General features: G+C 43.2%; 1 pseudogene; it reads left to right on the top strand.

Annotated features, from left to right (window-relative positions):
• The first annotated feature begins 7,425 nt into the window (after window positions 1-7,425).
• Window positions 7,426-8,521, top strand: LOC137241673 (flotillin-1-like; annotated as a pseudogene).
• Window positions 8,522-9,384: the final 863 nt, after the last annotated feature.

The raw sequence follows: 9,384 nt of genomic DNA, 5'->3' as shown, positions 1-9,384 counted from the left end.
AATATATATATAATTAATTTTTTGTGCACAATCTTTATTTCAAATAAAGATATTTATATTTAAATTAAAATACTAATACCAACTTTTCTTGTTCTTTTCTACACTGTATCTTGACCGGCACCATCCCTGAGCTGTGGTCCGGCCAAGACATTGCTCCGCCTGAGACCTGTATGTTTACATGAATCGGAAATCGTAAAGTTTTCGTGGTGACACTGATGAAGGTTCATCTTCAAAAAGTCTTCCAACAATACCACCAACTCTGTATCAAAGTCCAGATTATTTAAAAGACTTCGATATCGGTACCGTGAATAATGAGTTTTTGCGATCTGAAGAAGTCAACGAAATAATTCGTCGAGGTCATCAAAAGTGTCCTGTTATTTTTCCACGTGATTGTCATGACGAGGCATTTCCTAACTCGTTGGTAAACAGAATCTTGCCAAATGGAGAGAAAGTGGAGCGCGACTGGTTAGTGTGGAGTGCCAGTAGCAATGCTTTTTTTGCGGATATTCGAAATTCTAGGAATGGAAGAAGCTATACGATAAATTGCCATCACACGAAAATACTCAAGATCACATTAAATGTTATCTTCAATGGCGATCTTTACAAAATCTAATTCAAAAGGAGGCTACAATTGATACACTTATCAATGAACAGCTAATCACTGAAACTCAAAAGTGGAAATAAATTTTATATAGAATTTTGGACACTATTTTATTTTTGGGTGAAAGAGGCCTAGCTTTCAAAGACGAAAGTATATATCTTGGTGAACGAAACGATGGAAACTTTTTGGGCATCTAAGATCTCATAAGCCAATATGATCCGATACTTAGAGATCTTTTGGAGAAAGTTAGGATTTCACAACAGCAGCACAAACGTTTACAAGTTCACTATCTTTCCCCAGATACTCAGACCGAGTTTATAGAAATTTGTGCAAAGCACGTGAGGGTAACTATATTAGATAAAGTCAAGAAAGCCAATAATTTTGCCATTATCGTTGATGCTACGCCTGATGCTAGTCACGTTGACTACGTTCATTCTGGTTAACTCCATTTCAATTCGAAAGCAACAAATTTTACAATTCAAGAACGGTGTTTGGCTTTCGTAGATTGTATGGGGTTAAGATACTTGGCTTGGATATCATACGTAGTTCCAGGCTCTGGATCAGGCACTGGTATCAGTCTTAGACCGGCCATAGTGACGAATTGTCACACGTGATTAGTTATCACGTCCTGCACGAGGTGCCCCTGCTTCTACTGATATTGGCGGATCTAGCGAGGACAACTCGATAAAACCCGCACCCCTGAGTCATTGTGCCGAGCTCAGGAGAGGGAGGACCCTGTTAAGGGCAAGATCGGTACACAACGGTGACGAACTGGATTGTTAGGGATTTTGATTTTGACTCTGTTTTGGACTTGATGACTTTGGGCTGGTAGGTGCGGTATTCTGCCACCTCAGTAGGTCGGGGTGAAACCTTACCGAAATGGCTGGTAGGATGAATCTCGCTTGGCTATCCTTATTTCATATTTATAAATTCCCAGACTCACCTTATAGAGCACCGAGTCAAAGGGTAGTTTACTCCTCCTGGCTCTGTTGAAGAGCCGCCGACTGGACGCTCTTAGGTCGTCAAGAGAATCCGACCACGAGGGCGGCTTGCCCTTCCCCCTGTAAGTTTTCAATGGACAGGACAGTTGAAAGGCGCTATTGCTTGCCGAGGTGAAGTTTTCCACCAGAACGTCTATCTCAGATTCGGACAGGTCCGAACTAACGGTAGGCTCCGCAGGCAACAACTGTCCCAGCTGCAACGAATCGGCGATATTTATAAAAATACTTTCTAGGAATCCAGCTCCTCTGGGGTATCTGCGAGATGATGGTGGGGACTGGTCGATGAGTAGCGAGGAGTCCCTATGGCTTTTACTGGATAATAACTTTCCCGATGTCCCAATTGCGCAGGGATCTTCGCCTGCATGGTCGGAGGGCGTTGGCCATGCAGAAGTGCCTGCTATTCCAATACGGGAAAGTCAAATAACCTGGGCTATAGGGTCGCTCAAGCCCTATAAGTCGCCTAGCCCGGATGGAATCATTCCTGCGCAACTTCAAAAGTCTTTAGAGACTTCCTGCCGCTGGTTGGCCATCATCTACACTAACTGCCTCAGGCTTAACTATATCCCGAAGTCTTGGCACACGGTTAGGGTTATTTTCATTCCGAAGGCCGGTAGAAGCTCTCATGTATCACCTAAGGATTTCAGGGCAACCAGTCTCTCGTTGTTTCTTCTTAAGACGTTTGAGCAGTTGATTGACCTGTACCTACGGGAAAGGATACCTCGGGGGTTACTGTCGGCTTCACAGCATGCGTACTGCAAGGGCAGATCGACGGAAACGGCTCTCCATTCGATTGTAAAGCAAATAGAGGGGTCCCTAGAACACAAAGAGTATGCTCTGAGTGCCTTTCTAGACATCGAGGGGGCTTTTAACAATGTCTTATTGGGGGCAATCGAAAGAGATCTGGTGGGTTTAGTAGTCGAGGCGGCTCTGGTTGAATTTATTAACAAACTTCTATGCGGCAGAATTGTCGGGTACCGTTGGTACTTTCTAATAGGATTAAATATTTGCGGATTGTTTTGGACAAGAAACTGTCCTGGAGCCCCACTGTGGAAGATCGGGCCAGGAAGGCTATCGGAAAGACATGGGGACTCTCGCCAGGAGAAGTACATTGGCTTTATGAGGTGGTGGTCAAACCGATTCTGCTATATGGGGTGCTGGTCTTGTGGAAAGCACTGGACACGGCGAGCACCTCCAAAATGTTAGTATCAGTGCAACGGACGGCACTGATTGGTATAAGTGGCGCTCTGAGAACAACACACTTTCCTTGGCACTGAATGTCATGCTGAACATACATCCAGTAGATATTGGGGGAAAGGCAGCCGCGGCCCGGTCGTTGGTCAAGTTTCGTGATATGGGTTATGGGCTTTCTGACTTCGGACACTCTAGCCTTCTTACTAATTTCGACTTTATCCCGGACATGACGGACTATTGTATGCCGATGACCGCTCCCTATGCAACCTTCAGCCCCAGTCGTTCCCCCGAGGGAGCAGTGGGGAAGAGGAATTATCTGAGGCATGGGACCGGTTAACTTGTTCACGGATGGGTCGAAGTTGAACGGAAAGGTTGGCGGGGGGTCTTTTGTCAAGAGCTAAATGTAAGCCGTAAGTTTAAGTTGGCAGATCACTGCAGTGTATTCCAAGCGGAAGTTGCTGCGATTAAGGATGCGGTGGAAGGAATGCTATCCAGTGCAACTACTCCACTCCACTATGATAGCCAGACGGCTATCAAGACCTTGAGCTCAACTACATAGCGATCGAGGGTGGTCTGGGAGTGCCTGACCTCGCTTGCGATTGCATCGAATTATTTTACAATTAAGATTATCTGGGTCCCGGGCCATAGTGATATCCCGGGTAACTGTCAAGCGGATCTCTTAGCCCGCATCGGTACAGCTGAACCGGATGAAGATGGCTGTAGGGATTTCGGTATTCCGCTGGCCACCTGTGGATTGCTCCTCCATAGCTGGGCCTCGAGTCAGCCCAGCAAACGTTGGGTGGACACCACGTCTTGCAGGGTAGCAAGATCTTTCTGGCCGAATGTGGATGGCAGGAGGTCTGCTGAAATAATTGGGTTCACTAACGCTCACCTATCAATGGTCATTGGGGTTTTGACAGGGCACTGTCCGATGGGTATCCGTGCGGTACGTCTCAATATACTGGAAACTCCATCCTGCTGCAGCTGTATGAAGGACGATGAGGTGGAATCACCAAATCACTTTATGCTTGATTGCCCAGCTTTTGCCAGGACTAGGCGAAAGTACTTCGGTCGCGACTCACTTGGATCTCCCAAGGATTTATCCAAAGTTGAGATCGGTATCAATCGGAGCTTTATCGTTGCTACTCAACGATTCTCTAAGTAGCTAGATCTAAGTCACGGTTATTTTTGGTGTATGTGGTATCACAACGGACCTTCATGTGGTCCAAGTGAGCTATCCTTATCATGGCAGCTACCACCTAACCTAACCTAACCTAACCTACCGGCATTCTCAAGTACATCAACAAGTTAGAATGTATCTTGCTGTCCTCAATTTGTTTCAAAATACTGACTACCATTAATGAAAGAAACGTGGTCCTCCAAGCTAGAGACACCACCATAGATGTTGAGTAAATTTATCAGAAATGTATTAAAATGCTACCAAATAACTAGAAAAGATTATTTGAAACAATATGTGGCTGTTAAAAGAGAATTTTATATCTACGTTACAATAAAATAGTATAAATAGTAAATATTCTGTGTTAATTTTATTGTCACCTCTTAGTCCAAAAATCATTTAGTTGATGTGGCAAACATTTTTTTTTTATGTAATCCATCAATAATGATTCATGAATGAGACGTCATTAATTCAAGTTAATCCAATGTATTAGTGGATTTATTATAGGGGGCCCGTAAATTGTTTTCTCACGGGCCCGAATTTTCTCTCTACGGCCCTGTCTATGTCCTACCGTAGAGTACTATGGATGGGAGACGTCCAGATCATGCGAACAAAGTGTTGTGCTAGTGTAGTATGTAGGCATTTTACGCATGTTAGTAAAGCGCGAAGGCAACATCTGCACGGCGATGCACTGAGTTAATCGAGTGATGCGTTTCAGTATGTGCTTCGGCAACCTTTTTTGTATGCGTACAATAGCATGGAAGTCTTGGCGGTACATAGCAGAATGGTTTCGCTGCACTTCTATCGATGCTATGGAAGCCGCCTGTTCAGCACTAAATTGGTAGTGTTCTACAATAATTGTACAATTTTTGTTTAAATTTATCGGAATGACATGTGTTCGGCCGGGGTGCGTCTGATCCTTGCGAGAGGTGGGCGCACCGGGTCGATCTCAGTGGGAATATGCGTGTGGAAATAGAGAAATAAGAAAGTACACGAGATTTCTCGTTATAATGGATGTAATTTATTATGTGAATATATATATAACCTGGTTACAATATTACCTGAATATATTCTTGAAAACAGTGGAGGTCGTTGGCGGCAGATGCGTGCTGGTTGGCTGTTAGAATCCAAGAGGCCGGTTGTATAGTAAGCTACAACCGTTGACCCGCAAAATCCTCCGTTTTGGAGGGGAAAGGCACCCACACATCAACCCCGACATGCATATGCATGAGTGCTGACAAAAAACACACATACACGTACATGTACATGCATGCGCATGCATGTGGCGGTGATGGTGTGGGTGGTTACAAATTAATTCGAGTATCGATTCGCAGGGTTGCATTGGGGGGATCGCAGACAGATGCGGAAAAAGTTAGGCATCCTGCCTAAACATGCCGGCCCCCTTGCAATACTCAACATCGTTTTCCGCCAATGACCTCTGCTGAAACGAGAAAAATGAATATAAGAATTACACACTAAACTTAATCTAAATGAGGAGTTCGCCTGACGACGCAAAACGGCCAGGAATCCTTTCCGACTTGCTTCGCAACAGTGATAAGTGCATATTTCTTGCCATTGAATTATACATAAATATAGAAATTCAGAATGTAGTATGTGTTTGGTCGATGGCCAGTAAGGCTGGACGAAGAGGCCGAGGTCTCCGTTCCAGAGTGGCACAATTTTTTGTTATTCTTTGGTTTTTGTCGTTCCGGATGGAGAGGCCGAGGTCTCCATTCCAGATTTGCGGTTTTTTTGTTGGTTGGACGAAGAGGCAGAGGTCTCCGTTCCAGACTCGAGGGTTTTGAGGTTTTTCTGGGCTGGACGAAGAGGCCGAGGTCTCCGTTCCAGTGTATAACGCGTCGTGTCGCTCTCAGGTCGACTGTGGCATTTTATGGATGTGCCAGGGCGAGTGGACGTGAGGTTGGTTGGGTGAAGCGACGGTGTTTTATTACAAGAACGTATATTAAAATAGATGAATAAAAGCGAGTTTAAAGCGAAGCGTAGGGGCCGACGAAGGTATGTATTTAATTTTGTGCGAAAGCTCATGACGAGCAGCGCAAATCGTAATTAAATTGAAAAGTGTACCAACTGCCGGTGCTTGCATGCAGATTGGCGATGCGTTCTTCACGACGCGTTCTATCTGCACGTATCATTATGAGATTGCATGCAGCCCTGTCGTGTATTTATTGGTTAGCTGACAGCTGTTATGGTGAATTTGTGGTGTGCGAGTATATATGTACATATATGTATTTGCTTGCCCTTGAAAAAAAAAACTAGGTCACTGGGGCGGTAGCACACTAGGCCGGTAGAAACAGTTGACTTTTCCCATTTCGGGATTTTGTCGTGTCGGGATTCTTTTATTTCGGGACTCGGAATGTTTTTGTACCGAGCCCTTATAATGACTGTTTGTTGTTGAAAAACAACAATTCCTGCCCCCGCCAAAAAACAGGCAGTACCGACGGCAAAAAAAATAAAAAAAAACATTTTTTTTTTGTTGGTTTTTTTTTTTTTGTTTGTAAATGAGAGCAATTAATGTTTAAGGAGGTGTTTGCCTTTATTTTTTGTGCGTAATTATGTTTTGGGACTGCCCGGGTCAAAAAAGCCGATCCCGATTTGGTTCCTTTTGCGGCTTTCGGTATCAGTGTGCGTCACTTGATGCAGCACTAATATGATATGCCGAACCAAGTAGGCATACATACATACATATGTACATACGTTGGTTACAAATATGCCAACGGCAAAAGACAAACCCAATGAACATTCATACACACCCGTGTATAGAATGTAAAATTCCGATGAATTGAAAGAAACGGTAAAAAAATCTAATGATTTTTTTTCGTTCTTTCAATTCTTTGACTACGGCGCTTGGAGTAAGATGCATGGCTACTGGAGGAGGCAAATGGTAAGTGAATTTTAAGATTTGTTCATTTGGTGTATTCTTTTATTTTAAGTTATTAATTAATATTCTTTTTATTTTCAGGTTACTGGTGATGGATGCAGGCGGTTGGCGTGATCCATGGAATTCTTGGTTTGGTGTGTCGTTCCCTTTGTTTTATTTTCTAGGTTACCGGCATCGCAAAGGGGTGCTCCAACTGCGGCGTCGGCCGCGCCGGCAGTTGTCACACTTTTGCGATGCCAATTTGTGCACTTATTAATGGATTTTTTCTTTTGTTTCATTTCAGCTGGTTATTGATGGAAAATTGCCCTCGTCACGAGTTGAAGAACATAAAAACGCATACATATGTAGATATATTTTTGGTTGCTGCGTTGCACCAAAGATTGAAAACGGTTACGCCGTGCGAAGAACGTTGCACAGGTGTTGAGTCACCCGCAAGTGCGGCAGGAGAGGTGTTTTTTTTTTTCATTTTTTTTTTTCGGTGGAACGACTGCGGCTTTTAACATTTACTGATTTAACTCTGTTAAAAGACTTTATTGCATTGCAAAATTACTAAAGTATGGCTTGGGGGTTTGTAACTTGTGGTCCAAATGAAGCACTTGTGGTTTCAGGATGCTGCTAGATGAAACCATTATTGGTGCCTGGTGGTCGAGATTTCGTGTGGCCAACCATACAGCAAGTTCAAAGAATCGCACTCCAAACGATGACATTGCAAGTGGAGAGTCCTTGTGTATACGCTATTCAAGGCGTATCAATATCAGTAACTGGATTTGCACACGCAGAAATTCAGTGCCAAAGTCAAGATATGCTATTGACTGCATGCGAACACTTTCTTGGTAAAGGTGAAGCTGAAATACAGCATATTGATCTGGTAACACTTGAGGGCCCCATCAGCGTGCCATTATGGGCTCTATGACTGTTGACGAAATTGTATTTATTTATAAAGATCGCAAGAAGTTTAGCAAACAAGTATTTTAGGTAGCTTCTTCAGATTTGGCTAATATGGGTATATCGGTTGGGTCGTATACCATCAGGGATATACATGACTAAGAAGGTGATTCGAAGGGCTATCTTAAATCGTTGGGTATGGCACGTATCGCCGAAGTAAAACGTGATGCACGTATTGGTGAAGCTGAGGTGCGTTGTGATGCGCAAATTAAAGAAGCTATCGCTGAGGAGCACCGTATGGCCTCACGTTTTCTAAACGATACCGAAATTGCCAAAGCACAACATGATTTAGAATTAAAAAAAAAGCTGCTTACGATGTTGTACAAAAGAAGAAAGCCGAAGCAGAAATGGCTTATGAATTGCAAGCAGCCAGAACAAAGTAACGCATTAAAGAAGAACAAATGCAAGTGAAAGTCATAGAACGTACACAAGAAATTGCTGTACAAGAACAAGAGATACAACGTCGTGAAAAAGAGTTAGAAGCATTAAGTGCACTACATAGTCTTGAATTAGAATATCCGTTTTTCTATAGACCCATGTACGCCATACTTGAGGACGGGTTCACCATGTCTCGACCTGAACTTGAGTTTGAAAAACTAATGTCTGGCACCGCTAATAATTTGTGGAATGGTAATGAAAATGGTGGGGCTGCTGGGGATGTTGGTGGTTGTGAATGGCGTATTCATACAGGAGGGCTTCTTTCGTAAGACGGGATCGGCTTCGAGGCAAAACGAGCTACGGCAACATATACAAAATGACAAACCACTCGATTTGGAAGGTGGTGGCTATTCGGCACACGATTGTGCAACTGCATTTAAAGGTTATCTAGCCGATTTACCACTTCTTATGTTATGAGGAGTTACAGGTATGACTTAGAATATAGTGTACATACAAAGAGGTTTGTGCCTTAATATGAGTATTACAAATCCCCTATTAGATTGCTGGGTCGGTAATATAAACAAATCCAAAAACAGGCAAAATATTGGTAATATAGCAATGGACGAAGGCCAATGTGAGGGAAAGGCAGATGTTAACGTCTGTTGCATGACTTATGCGTACACGAGCCGCACCAATTGGATACTAATGACTTGGATTGACGGTGAGTAAAAAAGAAAAAAAAAAATGTTTGTGATTATTTTTCCTTGTGGAGTCTGGCTTTAGAATTTGGCCAGTAATAGTGCGAAATATTGTCCATAAAGAAGTTGGTTGAAAATTCTTAGTACGCGACAGCAAACAAAATTGCATTACATAAGTCGGTTATTAAACAAAGAGAACTGGGTTATGGTAGATTAGGCAATGATTGGCGTAAAGATGGCAAGCTGGCAATAGGCAAGCTGGCAATAGGCAAGCTCCACCTAGCTTGTTGTGCCGTGTCTGATCTACCCCTCACTATTAACATCTCAGATGATTCTGTACGCGAGTGACGCAAGTCTTGAACATCCATGACAAAATCACGTTTATTTGCTTGTTCCTTTTTCAAGATGTTTCCGGTAAAGGTAATCCCCTTTTTTTCTCAGGGAATTGTAGTAGACACGTATCTTTGGGAGTATATTAGTAGCCGTAAGAAATT

Source organism: Eurosta solidaginis, chromosome 2 (assembly GCF_040869045.1).
Source record: "Eurosta solidaginis isolate ZX-2024a chromosome 2, ASM4086904v1, whole genome shotgun sequence".
Taxonomy (NCBI): domain Eukaryota; kingdom Metazoa; phylum Arthropoda; class Insecta; order Diptera; family Tephritidae; genus Eurosta; species Eurosta solidaginis.
The sequence above is the reverse complement of the archived record's forward strand: the minus strand, read 5'-3'. Positions and strand labels throughout refer to the sequence as shown.